General features: G+C 39.3%; 1 long non-coding RNA gene across 2 annotated transcripts in view; it reads left to right on the top strand.

Moving 5' to 3' along the window:
* LOC148358063 (uncharacterized) overlaps positions 1-13,726 on the top strand; it is a 35,804-nt gene extending 22,078 nt beyond the window's left edge. For both annotated transcript variants that reach the window (XR_015851554.1, XR_015851555.1), the window contains 2 exons: positions 12,466-12,682; positions 13,653-13,726. This is a non-coding gene — a long non-coding RNA (uncharacterized LOC148358063). The remainder of the gene's footprint in view (positions 1-12,465; positions 12,683-13,652) is intronic.
* The last annotated feature ends 2,531 nt before the right edge of the window (positions 13,727-16,257 follow it).

The raw sequence follows: 16,257 nt of genomic DNA, 5'->3' as shown, positions 1-16,257 counted from the left end.
ACCGGCTTTTGGAAGTGAACGGCAGGAGTTGGCTCTCCACCAATCAAGAGGCTCCATTACAGATTGTTCCCCTCTTGTGATCGGTCATTTTAAATAATTTTCAGGGATTCTGTGTAGTTGACTATGATTTTTCTGAGAATAAAAAAGGTTCAATTTGTTTTGTAGTTCATTCTTTTATGTGAACACCTTTAAATATTTTAATTAGGGTTTCCTGTGTTTTTCAGGAATAAAGTATTTTACATAACAAAAGTGAAGTTTATTCTTATACTTCATAAATTATTTGTTGTTGCTCTAAAAAGTCATTTTAATGAACATTTTGTTGTGTGTTTTTCAGAGATTGAGTAGCTTGACATTAAATTTGATTAGCAAAGAAAAGTTCAGTTTAAATGAGTTTATAGTTCACTGTTAAGTGAAAAAATAAATGCTATTATAATTTAGTAGAATAATAGCTTTTAGAGTTTTCGCCCGGAACTAACTTTTCCTGATGCCTTCTAGAGGGTTTTCACTTTGCCAACAGCATTATCTACACTTATTTTATGCTACAGCTCAGTTCTTCAGAATTGTTTATGAAAGCTTTCGAGCAGATTTCTGAGCCTGGCAACAAGTAATGGCCAAAATGTGAATTGTTAGATGCCTAGATATATAAGCGCACATCTGAAAAGAGTGCAAGTAGGGGGAAAGCAATGAAAGGGAGCTGACAGACAATGTGTAATTATTAAGTATTGAAGTGTTCATGCCCAAAATATAATTTGATCACATGATTCAGATACTTTTCAGGCCAGCAGAGAAGGCCTTGAAGGTCCCGACAGCCCACCACTGCACTATGCACAATATTTGATTGCATTAGCCGAAGATGAATACTTCTGAATGTATTTGCACGTGGAACAACCCCTTCAGATATAGATACTGTGCAACCTCCTAGACTTTGTTTTGGTGTAATGTAACGTAATAGTCTGTCTAAATATAAATGGGGAGGATTAAATAGCTGAGCTCTACGTTGTGACCATCATGAGGATGAGGCCCCTGAGTTCCCGCTCACTCTGATGCCAACCTAAATACACACTGACACACACAAAGTCCCCAGATGTTTCTCCGCATTCCTTTGTTGTCATTCTGCCATCATTGGTTCTCCTCCGACCCTTTTGACCTTTATTGCCATCACATTTTTTTTACTTTTCCACTAGGGGTGGCTGATCGATCCAAATATGATCGATACTAAACAAGTACATGGATCAGATCAATATTATTGTCTTGGGATTGATACTTCACTCCACCACCAATTTCCTCAAAGCACCGCTTCTCTATACAGTTCGCGCAACCCTTCTCCCTCCTAGCCAGCGCCCTCGGTTAATCCCTTAGGTTATGCCTGAGTCGTGACTGACAGGCACACTTTTAGTACCTCTCCCTAACTGGCCTGCTGCTGCTTCCTGCCTACCAGACATAGAGAGCGTCAAATCTACACACCTCGTCTTACCATAAGTTAAAAATTACAGCAGCAAATGGGAAGCTCAGCACAGTGTGGACTTTTTTTCAACTTTAGAAAAGGACAATGCCAGGTGTCGATGCTACTGTGGCAACTCCAACAATTTATATAAACACATGGAAAAAAAGCGCAGCCTACAGAGAGCAACGAGCTGCAAGCAAAACTGTAAACCGGACCAAAAACATGTAAATCCATTGTCACTATGGCAACAGAGCCAAAGAGAAACCATTGACTTGATTTGCGTTAGTGACTTTATTTTCAAAATATTGTGCAATGGAGGGTAGTTTAGTCTTTGTTGACATTGTTATAATATAGTATTTGTATTTTTGTTACGTTGTTGCTTTTTTTGGTTTAACTCTAGGTTTTTGTCCTGAAACAGTTGTAATAGTAGTATTTGTTCTTATTTCTTTGTACTTTTTAAATTTGCAATGTAGGCATGTAATAAAATACAAATCATTTTAGTACCTAAAAGATTTCTGCTCTGCTTGTCGAATCATTAAACTCAACTCAAGGGAAAGTGTTCAATTCTTCATTTTTCATGACATTACCAAGCAAAAAGAGTATCGAAATCAGAATGTTATTCATCAGTATTACTTTGTATTTACTTGGATCGGATCGATACCGAAATTCCAGTATCGCTCAGCCCTATTTTTCACAGCTTTGTTTATATTTCTTGGGAACCGTTGTTGGGGGCACAGGCTGACTCGACATGTTCTTTGATTCAAACAAGTGTCTTGAATTGACAGGGGTTGTACACACTTGCTTTGGAGGGTTATTTATGGCGATGCAGAGGTGTTGGGTTTCAGTCCCAGGTCCAAAAAAGAGGCAGTTAATCTTGCTAAATTTGCTCCTGTGATCCCCTGACCGATGATCAACTGTTGGGTCACCTGACCTATCTTTAGAAAAGTATCTGCATTAAGACAGCACTTTCAAATGCTCACATAAGCTATCGGTGGGGATACCGTGGCACACATTGATGACGGTTTTGCGAGTTTTTGCGCTTCATCACAAAGTATTGTATTTGGACAACATTTCTCGGTACACACCTCATTCGTAGAAGCTATTAGTGTGAGCGCCAGAATTCATGTCCGTTCCAACTATGAAGAAAATAGTGATGGGTGTTTAGGCTCTTTTTAGAGAATTGGCTCTTATGGTTTTGCTCATGAAAAAAAATCTCTTTCGGCTCCTCATATTTTTTGTTGGTTTAATTAGTATAATACCAATAATAATGTAAACTGATGCAATTTTTTTTAGATGTGTTAAACAAGTCCATTATAATAGCCTTTATTTTTTCATGAGTTATTAGTTTGAAATGTAGTATAAACTCAAAAAAAGAAGAGAAGACATCAATGGGTTTTAAAATGACAAAGAGAACAGATAAAAAATTCCAACCTGTTCTACAAGCCCTCCCCTAAGCCCTTTCCTTTTATCATCTCCTACAGTACAATAACTGATCCGTCCTAAAGGGTGTGGAAATGAAAGAAACTCCTTTGCAGGTGTCCAAAACTCTGCCCAGAAATTCCAACCTGTAAAAGTACTCTCCTGAGCCATTTCTTGTTTATTAAATCTACTAGGTTACAAAAGCACTAAATGGTGTAGGTATCAAAGAACAGCAACTTGATTGGCTGTTGGTGACAATGCCATAAATAGTGCATGAAAATAAAAACAAATGACAGTGCACATTCATATTTAAAATAACGAACTGACATCCTATCAATATCCTTTGCAGGTTTCCAATAAACATCATACAGTCAACTTTTGACAAATTATATACTAAGCAACTTTAAAGTTAAGCACCACATAATCACTGAAATACACAAGACACAGTAGAATGTTATTTCAAAATATTATTTTTTTTGTGCAACAACAAATTAACTATGAAATTTAAGAACCACATTGAACTTTGTCAGGTATTTATAAAAAAAGCTATAAGAGATACACAATCCGTAAAAAAGAAAAAAAAATCCAGATGTGGTTTTGCATACAAAAAATACTGGCTAATGACCAGGACCTACAACTTGTCCTACAACAGATTGACTCCCACAATACTGTACAAGATGTTTGCTTCTGGTCTGTTTCAACCTTTATCTCTGTCCGATTCCCATGGTCTTTGTAATAGGTGAGATAAGCTCATGTAGCTGCCACGGGTCACATTCTTCATCAGATTGTTAACACATAATAAGCACACAAGCAGTCCTGTAAACATCAAAGTGTATCTTCTTTTCCTTTTGAGTGCAGTGACCCACTGTGTTTTTGATCACTATTACTTCTGCTTGGTGTGGGGAGATGGAATATTTTCCCTGAAGATCTGTTAATATTATCTTCTATTTTGAGCACACGCGTACACATTACACATGACCGGACCTTGGCATCCCTGATGGAGCAGGCCTTCATTGCTCATTTGCCGCTTAAGTTGGCATTGACCAATGTCTCCTATTGCCTCCCCTTTACCCCCTGGCCCCACTGCCTGGCACATGATTACGCACACTCAAATGCAGAACTCCATAGAGACATGGAACTGCTCTCACCTGTTGTTTCTGGCAGGCCAAGAGGCAACAATTAGCAGGCAGCTTAGACAATACGTTCTTTGTTTCTTACTTGCCTTGCTCCAACTCGCCGTCGTCTTTTGGTCTGTCACTACTGCCACCACTTTTTTGATTGTGCTTGTTTTCAGACGCTATTTGTATGAATCTGGCTTGTCCTTTGCTCCGTATTCTTTGACTATGTGACCATGGCTTCAGCCTGTGGAAAACGGTTGATCTTATGATTGTGTGTCTCCCCGATTTGTGACTAGGATGGGCAAACATGCTCATTAATGGAAGTTGAAGTGAGTTTGCTTCCTGGATTAGATCAGTGCATCTCAATTATTTTCTTGGGCTGCTGTAAAATTTGTGCTCGGATATGTAGATTTTGCCTTTCTCCAGTGTGTCTTGCATTACTACCCAAATGATGGATGCATGAATGAATGGATGATGGAAGGATAGACCGATTGTTTTTGGATTGTTTAACCGACGGATGATGGATGCACAGCTGGCCGGACGGAATATCAGACGGACAATTGGGCGAAGAAAAGCACACTATGTATGGACAATGCAATATTCAACAGATGGATGGATGGACGGACACAAATGATATATGTATGGATAGACATGGACGGACGGTGGAACAATCGGACAGACAGTAGAACAATCGGACGGATGGTAGAACAATCGGACGGACGAACCTTTTGAGTCACTGGCCTCTTTGAGTTCAATAAATTGAAGGGACATTGGGGACAAGAATTGCACCAAAACCACAAAATCTTTATTAGTACTACTTTATTAACCATTTTATGTATTGTAGTTTTTTTGTTGTTGGGCCATAGTTTGCTACCCCCTGTTCTAGCAGATCCTAGGTAACAGCCATGTAAATGCCTATTTACTCAATAAAATTGCACCTCTTCTGACTGTCTTCCTTTTACTTTTGGCAGCTGTTGGGCTGCAGATTAGCAACTTGTTTTGCATTGACGCCAGGGAGGAATTGAAGCACAAACCTGTCAGCTCCTCCCCTGCTCTTCACTACAATTCCACGTATTACTATAATATGCAGCGTGAAGCGTGTCCGAAGGACGTCACTGGAGCTAGGGTCTAAGTCAGCTGGCTGCAAAGACAGCTGCAGCGACATTCTCTGTGCTTCCACTGTCCGCTACTGTCACAGCATATTCGCAGAAGGTACATCTGGCTGCAGAATGCATTGAAAAGTGCTGCAGCGCATTGGATTATAGTCCACAGAGGCGAAACGAAAGGAAATTAGCCAAATGTTCTTTTTTCATGAATGAAGCATGGCTCGTGGCTTTGAGACTATGGGATCATTAAATTCCTCCAACTTGCCAAAATGTGTTAAGACAGCAGGGATCCTATCATCTTGAGTTAGAACTGAATCCGAACCTAAATACACAAGGGCTTTTATTTTCGGATACAGGAAGAGAACAAAGTTAACAGTGAATCCATCTGTTTGCTATTATATGTACCGCTTGTTCTATAATGGACATATTTGTGTAAATCACCATCATTTTAATGCAGAGGTCTTAATCTCACATCTTCTGGGCCATTTTTGGCCCACATGCTGATAGTTTGAAGACCTTTCCTTACTATATATAACGTCAGTGCGACCCACACAAGTTTGATATGAATGCTAGCTCCAATCTAATTGGTTAGGCAGGTCGTGAAATTCAAAACAATTCACTTGAAAATTCAGCAAGCAACTTCAGAGTTCCATCTGAAATGATTTAAAAGTCAGTGTACTTGGCGAGAGACAGAGAGAGAAAGACAAACGCGGACAGAGAGACAGATAAGTGGAAAAAGACAGATGAAAGAGAGACATAAATGACAGGTACAGATAGAGAGAGAGGGAGATTGATAGAATAAGACAGAAAGACAGACGGACACTAAAAGAGATAGAGAGGGAACGAGAGAGTCTTTGGACCAATCTGAATATTATTTACTTCTTAAAGTTTTTTTTTATCTTTAAATCTTACTTTGGGCAGACAAAAAAAACATTTGAGGATAACGGAATTTTTGTTGGCCCACTTTGCCTGGAATTTAACTCTGGAGCCCCGCTGGGTAAATTGACTTTGAGACCCCTGTTTTAATGGCTTTCCTCACAAAGTATTTCATATGGGGTAGAAAAATAATCGACCAGTCGGCAGATAATTTGTTTGTATTGTCGATATTTCATATAAAAACATTTAGTTTGCACATAATTGTAATACCTTGACTCAAGGGGCTGTCTATTACTGGTGATGACATTTACGGACATAATTTATATGTAATTTTTCGATATTGGCCGATACTACCCTGTGGTTACTTGGTAATGAATCAATACCAAAATCCAGAGTGATGCCCACTTCTATCATTCATTACTGTCCTGTTTCACTGCTTACTTCAATACTCTAAATAGCTATTCAACATATGTTGTCAGGACATAAACATAATCTTGATTGAGACTATTATCATGAAATATTTTCCATGTCTTTCGCCCCTATCAAACCAGCTCGGTGGCCTTGGGGGTATGGCGCCTGCCCCGAAACTGAGAGGTTGTGGTTCAAGCCTCGACCGAGTCATACCTAAGACTTAAACATTGGTACCCGTTGCCTCCCTGCTTGGCGTTCAGCATTAGGGGTTGGAATTGGGGGGTTTGGTCACCTAATGACTCCCAACACCTCAGTTGGGTTGAGCGAGGGGGCTGGGAATCCCCTCCTTTGTATCAGTCTCCCAAAAAAGAGCCAGAAATGACTCTCGCCACCTCCCACTAGGGGATATGGCTGCGGAATATATATATTCCATGTATTTCAGTTAATGGCCTATAATCAACATTTCTCAACATGCACAGTTTTCCTTTTCAAACGTTGACAAATGATAATGATTGTATACTGTAACTAGGAAATGTCCATTTTTTTCTTTTTTTTAAACAGGCGGGATAGAAATTGTAGATTTGAAAATTTCCAACCAATGTTTACACAGCACCACACAAAGGATAATATACGAGGATACGTTAAGAGTGCTCGCGTGTGGACTTCATGTTGTCTGCATTCAAGGTTTTTCCGTCCAGCCTGCAGGGCTCATTGTTTGGAATAACGATTACAGGCCGGAAACTTTAACATCGCGGTTTTGCATCCTCTGTATCTCTCACATCAGTCTTCTGGTGCAGTCTGGCATCAGGGCTCCTGCTATCTGACATCAACATATCTAAAGGCTTTACAAACATGTAAGAAAAAGTCGAACTTTACCACCACTTGAATAGTGTAGCCACAATGTGTCAAGGCATGTTCCTTTTGTTTGTTTGTCTTTTAGGTTCTGCAGGTGTTTTTAAAGGTCTATTTATTTTATTTGCATGAAGAGGTAATCTGAGGTCACCAGAGTGTCATTCTCTGACGCCCAGCAAAAAATTTGTGTCCGTGCAGTGGATCTCAAAAATCTTTCAGTGATTATCACCTCCAGCAATATTTTTCAGCCAAGTAACTCAAAACACTGCAGAATAGAGAGAGAGGGGGAGAGAGAGATTTTTTTCAATCTAATACTTGGTTGTTGATCATTTTATAATTTAGTAGACACTCAAAAAAGGAGAGAAGACATTAATGAATGTTGAACTTGCAATGAAAACAGGAGAGGAATGTACAATAAATCCTAAAGATGCAAAAATTCCGAGCTCTTCTAAAGGTCCTCCTCTGAAATTTCCTACGTTACAGAAAGCAAATTTCGCCCTGAAGGGTGTGGTATTCAAAGAACAAAAACATGCTTGGTCAGTAGTGGCAAAATAGTCAAAATAAAGAACAACAGTGAGGAATAAAAGTCAAAATAATGAACGACCCCGGTATCCTATGAAATCTTCTTTGCAGGTGTCCAATAATAAAAACAGAAACAGGCAGAATAAATAAACATATCAGCCATGTTTCTTTTTTTTTTCAACTATTCAGAAAAATTCAAAGGAAAACTATGTTCCCTAGTAAAATGTTCTTGCTACTGGTATCCATGTAAACAAGTACTTCCTGTTTGATGTGGGAAGCAAACCCCTACCTAAAAACGGCCTGGAGAGGGATGGACGCTACCAGGCTGTACTTGCCCAAAACAAATCGTAGAAAGTGGTACCCGACGATCTTAGCGGTTAAGGAATCTGTGAACCATATGACTCTGGAGTGACTTCACATACATTCAAGAAAAAAACATTTTACATTTTTTAACTTTCCTTTTTTTAAATGTTTGCACATGTAAAATTACGCTGTCTGAGTCAAAGTAGGAAAAAGAGTGCCCAATCTTAACAGAACGTGCGTTTTTTCCAAATCTTGAAGGTAAGCTAAGCTGCGCAAAATACAAAAGAAACAGCATTTTGTTCAGCAAAGTGAAGCAGGCTGCGTGTGCTGGCGCCTGGTGAATGCACGCTCTATGTGCCGTCAGACAGAAGAATGAGCTCCTTTATGACTTCTGCTGTGGGCTGCCAGTCATCACAGCTATCCCCGATGGCAAGAGAGAAGCAAACTAATGGATTGGGTTTTATAAAGGTCCTCGGGAAAAATAAAATCGATGTTACCTTGGTAGAACCATGAGAGAAGTCCTTGTTTTACTGCAGTGCTCAGAGAGTTTAGGTATCCGACACCACGTCTTTAGTGGTATAAATTAATGCAAAACCACATAGTTAGATCAATTATACTTATTTGAATAAAAGACAATGACAGATAAGTGACACCAATTTCAACTCACAAGGAGATGCGATCCCCAGAAATTCTGAATCTCATCTGATCATCTCTTCAACAGCTCCCCTATATTACAAACAGTCCAGTCACAAAATTGATGTAGAGATAACTTACACTTTCAGGCAAGGATATCAAAGTCAAATGGATGAAGGGACAACAAAAAAATTGGGCTACAAGCCGAGGGACAGACTGACGAAATGTTTTTAAATATCGCATGAAGCTAACTGAAGCTACCGAAAACATAAGAAATACCTTGTAATGGGATCAGATAAATAAAACTATATTTTTCTTACAGCTCTATCAAGAATCTTGAATTTTCATCAGACACAAATAAACTTTCCTTTTGATAAGAATCTCTATTACTGTCAGGAACCAGAACAGGATCAGGACCTAAATGTGTGACGTTCTCACACAAGCCTTTTATTTTACGGAAAATGGGGAGTCATGCACGTTAGGTAGCGGTCTGGCACGGAATGACAGGAAGCCAGAGACCGACGAGATCGATTCCAATTGCCCGAGTTGATATGGGACAGATGGAGTCGATACCGGACAGGATGAGACAGACAGGATAATGAATCTGGATATCGAAAATAAACAGGACACTAGACGGGAATGAAAACTAGAGAAAATAATAAACAGGACAAAAATAGACTGAAACAAAAATGGAAACCGAAATTAAACAGGACAAATGGGATGGGCTCCAGTGACCCTAGTGAGGTTTAGTGGCCCAGAAAATGGATGTATGGATGGATGTGTAATAGTTGCATAACAATAAAATTGACTTCTTCTGTAAGCAAATAGTTCATATCCTTTTAGGTATTATTTGTCTTGTGACTTAAGAGTGTCGATACAAATTTCTAGGTTCAATGAGATTTGGTGAACTAAGCAAGGAGTGATCCTGGAAAACATGTGTCTGCAATTACACAACTTACTGGATGGTTCTAATCTTACTGTTGAAATTTCTGCTTATCATTATGTTATGTAAATACTGTATGTGATACCTAAATTAATAATGTTATACTTGCAAAAATTTAATTCAGGAAGTCTAGAGAATGGAAAATGGCCCTTTATTTGCTTTGGATTACGCATTTTCCTGTTGAAAATGCAGTTTCAGGAGAAATTACAGGGTTTTTTTCCCCTGAGCCTCACCACCCTGTAGTGGAGCAAGTAAAATAATCATATTTTCGATTAGAACTATCTTGTTGCACAGGCTGATAATTTTAAACATTATTTTCTTAATTTAAGATGCATTTTTAGTACAAAAAAGTAAAATTATTTAAATTTATTACAACTGTGATATCAGATAAGTTAAGACAAATATAATCTTAATACATGTAATATTTGACCACTAGATTTTGCTGTTTTGTGTATTGCATCTGAAAACAAGTGCTGCAAAGACAAATACAAACTACAAAGACTAAAAGTGACCAAACTGTGCCGTTATAATTTTATTTGCACTGTCTATTTATGTGTTGTACTGTCTACTTGTGTCTCTTGGTGTAGTGTGTCCTAGCATAGTGTTTTTTTTTATTTATCTTGATTTACTTGCCCGAATTTCTCTAGCACAAAAGCATAAGGTTTTGGGGTCTTTGGGTATCAGTAGCATTAAGACGGCAGTTTATATGCGAATAATTGGTTGTGTGTCAACAATAGTGAGCAAATGGTGGGCAGCATGTCTAGAGGGGGGCATGGCTTTTACTATTATTCAAATATTCTTATTGATTTTAAACATTATACAATACAGACACAATTACAAACAATACAAACATCCTCTGTAGCGCTGCTCCAAAACCAATACTGGCATTGATACATGTCCTAGGAAATCTCCCCCCCCCCCAAAAATATATATAGACATACCCATATATAAATGGTCTTGGAAGAGCACCAATCCAAATACATGACGTGGCTTTTACACAAACAACAAACTAATAGGAAATCAATGCGGCAAATGTGAGATTTATGGTAAAAGTGTACAGATTTTTTTGTCTTTATATTTGTAAAAGTACTTTTGCTATATATCATGCTTGGAGGGAAACAGAAAATGTGTTGGACAGTGCCCAGAAATGGACAAGGAACTCATCCTGTGGTTTGAAGCTCAGAGACAAAATGGATATGGAATGTCTTGGCGATGTGTTTGTTTGCAGGCTCTCAAGATTGCACAAGTAAAGAAATATAGAGGCTGAATTGCTTTCACAGGTTGATGTACGCGTCTTCTTTTATTTTATTTATTATGTATCTATTTTAAGCAGTGAAAGAGGTCGGTTTCTATGCAAGTATGTACGGTAATTTGTAACTTGATAGTAACTTTCAGTGTAACACACTACTTTTTTTATAGCAGTCATGGTAGGGTGTCTTGTAATTGAACTGGCGGCATGGAAAAGGACGGGTTCAGTTGCTCCAACACGTGCCATCAAAACCACAATAATTGGGATATTTCTATAGAAATGTGCTTAGAATAACAGATTCTACGGATTCAATAACAGACATCTGGATTATTTTGATGTCTTCTGGATTTGAACGTATGGCAGGTCTTTGTACATGAGACCCCCGGAACGCAACTGTGGTTTCAAACACAGCGGGAACTCTCTTTGTTGTTGCCTTTGAATTCTCCAGAGAAGGTGACATCATCCACTAGGCATGCTCACATCATTGATGGTAGAAGGACAGTAAGGTGATCTCCGACCTATATAGAGACCGCTAGTATCATCCCCACATCTCCGGTATGATTCTAGGCAGGGGTCGAATACCTTTTCCGCACCCGCCGCTCCAAATCAAAGGTGCTCGTAAATGCCATGCCTTAGGCCGTCAACAAGCGATCTCCTTCAAGTGAGTATTTTGGTTTAATCCCCAGCCGCCGCGTGTGTTTCCACATGTCCCTGAATCCTGTGACAGTTACGTTTTAGGCCTTTGCAGGCCGTGTCAATGCACACACTTCGAATGCCAGCACGCAACTTCAAGTAAGGGTGGGCGGATGCATTCAAATATCGATATTATCGATACTAAGCAAATACAGTGGTACTTCTACTTAAAAATGTCTCTACATACGAAAGTTCCAGGTCACAAAGTGCCCGAACTGGAATATTTTGCCTCTAGTAACAAAGTCGTTTCAGGATACAAAGTCAAAAATACAGTATGCGCTGCCATTTCTACCTCACAAAACGATGTGTATGCGTTAATCCCGCAATCTCTTCATGTCCCCTTCCTGCTCTGTAAACACCTAGTAAACCGATGCATATGATTGAATCCCAGAATGCTCTGTGTCCCTTCCCGCTTTGTAAACAGTCTACTGCATGGTACCGTTACAAAGAGCTATCATTCACAATGGACCACAAGAAAGACAATGCTACTCCCAGAACAAATTAAATTCGTAAGGAGAGGTAATACTGTACTTGCATTGGCTCAATATTACTGTCCTGGGATCTGTGCTTTTGGCGCAATCTTAATGGCATTACAATAATGTTGTTAGTGGATTGTAAGATTATACATGCATCAGAATTTTCAAATTGTGTTTTGAAATATTTGCACTGTTGTCTTTATTCTCAAAATATTTTGCAATGATTGGTATTCTAGTTGTCTTGTTGACATTGTTCAACAGTATTTGTATTTTCAGTACATTGCTGCTTTTTGTGTCAGACTCTCTTGAATTTGCCATGAATTAGCTGATTTGATTTTTTATAATGTTAGTTTTCTCATTGTATTTTTAACATTATTTGCACTTTCAATCTTTATTTTTCAAAATGTTGTGTGTTGGAAGGTACTATGTCAGGTTCTGGCAGCACACCTTTCCCCTAGTGCTCTCCTCACAGCTTGGGCATGGTGGCTAATGCGGCTGGGGTCTCTCCTCGAGGCTGGGGAAGGAATCTTCAGCGGCCACCGGGACAAGGACAAAGGAAGTGGAAGCTTCCTGCTGGTTCCTTCCGTCACCATCACTTTGTTTTCCAGTTTCATCCTGGTTGCCACTGCTATGTGAGGTTAGGTTTTTGTCTCTAATTCAGACAGTTTTTTATTTTAACCATATGTTTGTTTGTTACCTTGTTCCTGTGTTTTGCTGTCAAACGTCACATTTTTTTCAAGCATCCCCACCTCTGCTCGTGCTTCTCTGCATTTAGGTCCACCCAAAATAATAACACTGTAGTTGTCATGATGGTATTGTTATATACCTGTATGTATTTTATTTCTATTGCTGCTTATAAAGTTTGACTCTTTACTTTTGTTCTGAAACTGTTGGAATGGAAATATTTGTATTTATTGAAGTTTGCATTTTACTAGTTTAATAAATGTTAAAACACTGTGTAATATTCGACCACTAGATGTCACTGTATTGTCTAATGCAAAACGGAAACCAGTGCCATATAAGGAACAGCATAGCTGCAAGATACCAGACAAACAAGGCGGCGACTACTAGCTATGGATTCCAATATGTAAAATAAATTTCTTGACCTATACATATTTATAAAAATTGACATTGCTAGTTCATTGATAATTCAAGTATTTTTGCCTGTTATTCAAATCAATATTTTTTTTAAAGAATAAAGTTTTTTTTGTGTACCGCTAGAAGGCACTAAACATCACACACTATCCCTTTAAAATTGTTGTGCTGTGTTTTTCATGGAAATACTATAATAACACAAGGTGGATCAATTATTCCATGATCATGGCATTTCAAAACGTATAGTATCGTGATCGGGTGGGTATCAATTGATACTACCCAGTATTTATTAACCCCTAACTTCAAGCGCGCCAGTCGTGTGTCACATCTCTTTTAAAAAACAAAAACGAATTTCGGACAAAAATAAGAACATGGTTCGCGTCTGTCTGCCAAGCCCCCGTTCAAACAGAACACGCTCACACATAGACCCTCCTCCCCCATTTTAAAAACGCAACTCCTGCCACCATATGCCAGAAATTATCATACAAGTTTGTCTTTGTATCCACCTTTAGACATGATGGAGAAGAATCGAGTCTTTATACGAGGGGCAGCTTGTGTGTTTATCCAGTGGGACCGGCACGAGAAAGCCCCCATTGCTGCCAGCCCAGGCAGGAAAAGGTTGGAGACGGCGAGGCTGGAAAGGTGAACACAGAGCAGGGGAGAAAAAGAAAGAGTCTTTGAGTAGCGCTTATTTATGAACCTGGGACTTTTATGATTTATGTATTCTTAACAAAACATAGATACTTCTAGGTTCCTTTAGAACAGGGGTCTCCAGCTCAATTGACTTGATGGCCGCCGGAGCAAGAGTCCAGTTGAGGTTGGGCCAAATTGGGTTTTTCACAACATAATTGATTTAAAAAATCCACTGTTCTCAAATATTGTTTTTTTAATGCTAAAGAAAATAAGATTTAAAAAGTACAAATGCCAATAAATAATTTGAAAATCATCTCATCTCTCATCTCATCAGCCGTACCGCTTATCCTCATTAGGGTCGCGGGGGGGCTGGAGCCCATCCCAGCCATCTCCGGGCAGTGGGCAGGGGACACCCTGAACTGGTTGCCAGCCAATCGCAGGGCACACAGGGACAGACAACTCATTCGCTCATTCACACCTAGGGACAATTTGGACCGGCCAATTCACCTGAAATGCATGTTTTTGGAACGTGGGAGGAAACCGGAGTGCCCGGAGGAAACCCACGCAAGCACGGGGAGAACATACAAACTCCGCACAGGAAGTCTGGAGCTGGATTTGAACCCACGACAGGTTCCCATGACATGAACTGTGCCGCACAAGCGCTAACCACTGCGCCGCCGTGCTGCCCATTTGAAAATCAATCAGTAATAGATAAATTGATAATTTGCTTGGGTTGCACTTACATCAAAAGCACAGTGTGTATTATCTGACCACTGGATGTTGCTTTAGGGGCAGCACGGCAGCGCAGTGGTTTGCGCGTGTGCGGCACAGTTCTGAGGTCATAAGATCGAACCTCCTGTGTGGAGTTTGCATGTTCTCCCCTTGCTTGCGTGGGTTTCCTCCGGGCACTCGAGTTTCCACCCTCAATCCAAAAACATGAATGTTAGGTTAATTGGCCGGTCCAAATTGTCCCGTGGTGTGAATAAGCGAGCGAATTGTGTGTCCCTGTGTTCCCTGCGACTGGCTGGCAACCAGTTCAGAGTGTCCCCTGCCCACTGCCCGAAGATAACTGGGATTGGCTCCAGCACCCTCACGACCCTACTGAGGATAAGCGTTGCAGATAATGGATGGATGGATGATGGTTAGATGTTGCTTTAATGTGTCGTGAAAACATGTGCTGAAAAAAATGAAGCCAAAAGTGACCATACTTAAAAAAAAATTTTGCCCTGCCTTTTGCAAAGAGAAAAAAAGGGGAAAAAATTAAAAGGGGAAAAAAAGGAAATGGAAGACAAAAAGGGGAAAGGAAATACAAGAAAGAAAAAGATGGAAAAAAAGGAAAAGGGGAAAAAGAAAATTAGTGAGTGAGTGAGTGAGTGAGTGAGTGAGAGAGAGAGAGAGAGAGAGAGAGAGAGAGAGAGAGAGAGAGAGAGAGAAATAAGAAATAAGCTAGGCAAAATATAAAAAGACAGTAGCAGCAAAACATCCGACATAAATGTCAGCTCCATTTAAATGAGACTAATGTTATGTAAAATAAATGCAAATTTCGCAACCCATAAATATTTTAAAACAAGGACGTTTATTTCATAGTGAATATATTTTCGCTCATTTCATTAACAAGTATTTGTTTCTTTAATTAATTATATTCTTACCACCCATGAGGTGCTTAATAATACACACTGTCTCTTTAGTCTATCATATTAAGAATGGGGCCTTAAATTATCACTCTTTGGGCTGTATTTGGGCCCCGGGCCACAAGTTTGAGACCCCAGTTTTAGGACCAAGAAAAACATTAACTTTTAACACAAGCAGAAAAAGTTCATCACCATGACAAGTATACAATCTTAAAACACACAACTGATGTTTTGAACTTTCATTGTAATTTCGGAGGATTTTAAGTCCATCAGCACTAAAAGTTTAAAGGGACAATGTGTATTATTTAGCACCTCCTAGTGTTAAAAAAAAACAAAACTTCAATAATAAAATAACATTTTGCGTCTAACCTTTTTAGGTTATTAGTGTCTTTGGACAGCTTTATGCCATGATTTTTACTCTGTATATATTAATTGAGACCCTTTTCTACTGTTTTTTGAGATAAGTAAAAAAAATGATAAGATTATGCTATCAGGAACAGCGACTAAAGAGTCGCTCGCCGTTGTTTCAGCCGCTCTAGTTATTCCGCGTGTGATACACGGATACCGTAACTATGGAGAGCGTGGCTTAGCGCTCTCCGCCGGATCTATTAATTGTCCATCCAGGATTCTGAGAACAATCTTGGTGGTCTATTTGGAGATGCCATAAACATGCATTTATTCCAAATATCCAGAGCTGGCTTGATATAGGCTGCACCTTTTTTATTCTGGCTCTGCAAACGTGCAACCCATTAGGCCAAAGTTAGTCTGGATTTCCTTATTCTGCTTCTGTGCAATGCCCGCCTACTAGTTGTGTATGTATTTATTTTTGTTCACATGTGAGCACCTACAAAAT

The sequence above is a fragment of the Urocampus carinirostris genome, chromosome 10, assembly GCF_059441175.1.
Source record: "Urocampus carinirostris isolate Australia breed hairy pipefish chromosome 10, RoL_Ucar_1.0, whole genome shotgun sequence".
NCBI classification, from domain to species: domain Eukaryota; kingdom Metazoa; phylum Chordata; class Actinopteri; order Syngnathiformes; family Syngnathidae; genus Urocampus; species Urocampus carinirostris.
The sequence above is the reverse complement of the archived record's forward strand: the minus strand, read 5'-3'. Positions and strand labels throughout refer to the sequence as shown.